The following is a 2,510-nucleotide window of genomic DNA, read 5'->3' as shown; positions in this document are numbered from 1 at the left end:
TATAACATGGTTATTCTCTAATAATTTTTGCTATAAAAATTAGTTTTCATAATTATTTTTATTCTTAAAAGCTACTTGTAATACATTAAAATAAAATTTAAAAAAAAAAAAAACAGAAATTGTCCCTAGGGTCAGGGAACTTAAAGGCTATTTGTCAATATAGTTTAGTGAAGAATGTACACTAAATAATACTTAAAATAACAGAGATTTAACAAAGCAAAGACACATGCTTTATTTGTGCCATGCCTGAGGAGCTCCTAACCTCTCAGGGGCAGCTCTTCTTCCAGGACCAGGACAGGGAGCTGCATTCCTTCATCTTCTCATGCTGCCCTCTTGAACATGTGGTCTTCAAGGCGAGAAAAGAGAGCAGGTGGTCAGTACCCAGAGCTAGAAATGGTTCACAACATCGTATCCACATCCCATTGACCAAAGTCCCATTTAGATCCTGCCAGGGAGGCAAAAATGTTATTTTCCTATATGCCAAGAAAGAAATTGCAATGAATCTAATGAACACACAAAATGGCTGTTAACGTGCCTACTACTCACAAACTGCTGTACTGTCAGGGAGAGAAACAGATACATACCTTCCCTTGGCCCCGGCTCTGGAGTTTTCAATCCAGTGAATAGGTACAAGGTACACTCACGTAACTAACTAGGCATAGATTTGATAGGCAGCGTCTAAGAGGGTCCCAGCTCTGGAAATACTAAGCTAGAGGAGCATAATGAATGGGGAAAAATCAATACAGAAATAACTTGAAGACTGTGGTATTTGAGCTGCCGCTTAAAGAGAGAAATGAACTTTTAAAACTAAATGTGAAGGGAAAAGTTTCTCAGAGGAGACAGGGAGAAAAGGGAATACCCAAAAATGGCGGGGCGCCCACTGTGGTGAGCCAGTAGTTCATACACCATGTGATCAGCTTTCAAAGGAAGTGCTCAGGTCAAACTGCACTTGGCTTTGAATATCACTCCTTCGATTTTGACATTGCCCATGCCTGCAGCAGGCAGAAGTAGTAGAAGTTTACCACAAGACACACTGAGGTTCCAAAGCAGGGACAGCCTACGCCATCTCACCACTCCCAACGCCTGAGAAGCAGGGAGCACTGACACAAGCAGAGACCACTATAGGGACAGAGGACAAACTCCTGAGCCTCTCTCTTACCTGTTCCTCCTTAGAAGCTTGAGCTGAAATTTCTTCTAAGGCAGTCGGGGATTAAAATTTATTTTTGCTACAAACAACAAAACAAAACAAAAACAACAGTGACTCATCGCATGTGGCTACCAATGCCTGGTGGATAACTAGATGCAGAATAAAGTTTGATGTTCATCTGTTACTCGTCTCCCTCATGACCTTAAACTTTGGGTCAGATCCTTACTCAGCTCTGTGAACAGGTATCCTAATTATTTAGGGAATGTCGGTCTAAAAGCAGGCAATACAAAGTTGATTAGCCCTAAATTCAATTAATTTTTCTCAACCTCCCTCACAACTAAGGACACCGATATGAGAGACTTTCAGGAATGTTCATCTAGTAAGTACCCGGAAATCTCAAGTCATTGCCCTAACTTATGCTCACCTTGGATGCCGGCAGAGCCCTCACAAAATTTAGACTGAGCAAAGCATACACCACCATCTCATGGAGACAAAGGTGCCCACTTGAGAAATAAGGACTTGTCCAGAGCCAGCCTGCAAAACCAGAACCGAGACAATGATCATCCAAACCCTACCAATCCCAACAACTCCTTCAAAGCTGTTCTCTTCCTTTGGTTACCAGGCCAGTCCAATCCTCTCCAATAGAGCCATGCCCTCTTTCAGCTCCTCAAACTGAAGCCCCTTCCCTATTTTCTCCTGTGCCTCTCTCTAAATTGTCCTCTCACTGCTTTTCTGCAATGCTGACTCCAGAAATCACCCAAGCTGAGTTGCAGCTCCCACGTGCTCTTTGAGAGGACCTCTTCACACCCTATGAGGTGACAGTATGCTTTCTCCTACTTCCATTTCTGTTGTTGTCTTGTTTCTGTTTGTAATTTCCTTCCCTGTGTGCCTAGGGCATAGAATACTCGCTGGATAGGTGTCAACTGATAGAACAGCTATTGAAGTAATGTAACACATGTATGACTACAGCCCTTCTGACCACAGCACATATTGCAAGTACACTGATAACTTCCCCATATGCACAGTATACGTAAACATACAGGTTATTTTGAAGCCAAGGGTCAGGTACCAAATGACCTGTAGCATGTTCTTACTTTGGGTAGGAGAACACATCACTTGTTCAGTAGGAAAAGTAGGATTCCTAGTTCTAAGGCTTAAGAAACAAGAACGGAAATGCAGCTCTTCATTTTTATTAATTCAGGTATCCCCTGTGGTGACCAGGCCTGGGGCTGAGCTCTGGGGCTGCCCAGACCTTTTTCTAGCTTATTGCCTTTGGTTAAGCCAGATGTCCAGTTGAGCTCTTCAGCCAGAAATACCGAGACTGGATCTGACAGAAGTAAAAGAGGATGGTTGTTTAAAAAAA

At 42.7% G+C, this 2,510-nt stretch overlaps 1 long non-coding RNA gene across 1 annotated transcript; it reads right to left on the bottom strand.

Moving 5' to 3' along the window:
* Positions 1-267: 267 nt before the first annotated feature.
* On the bottom strand, positions 268-2,225 carry LOC104848589. Its single transcript, XR_776466.1, has 3 exons — positions 1,572-2,225; positions 1,160-1,226; positions 268-346 (listed from the first exon to the last, which is right to left on the bottom strand). It is a non-coding gene; the product is annotated as an uncharacterized LOC104848589 (long non-coding RNA).
* Between the last annotated feature and the right edge of the window lie 285 nt (positions 2,226-2,510).

The sequence above is a fragment of the Fukomys damarensis genome, unplaced genomic scaffold (genome assembly GCF_012274545.1).
Source record: "Fukomys damarensis isolate Sample0158 unplaced genomic scaffold, DMR_v1.0_HiC HiC_scaffold_6, whole genome shotgun sequence".
Classification (NCBI taxonomy): Eukaryota; Metazoa; Chordata; class Mammalia; order Rodentia; family Bathyergidae; genus Fukomys; species Fukomys damarensis.
Note: the sequence above shows the minus strand (reverse complement) of the source record. Positions and strands in the feature narration are given on the sequence as shown.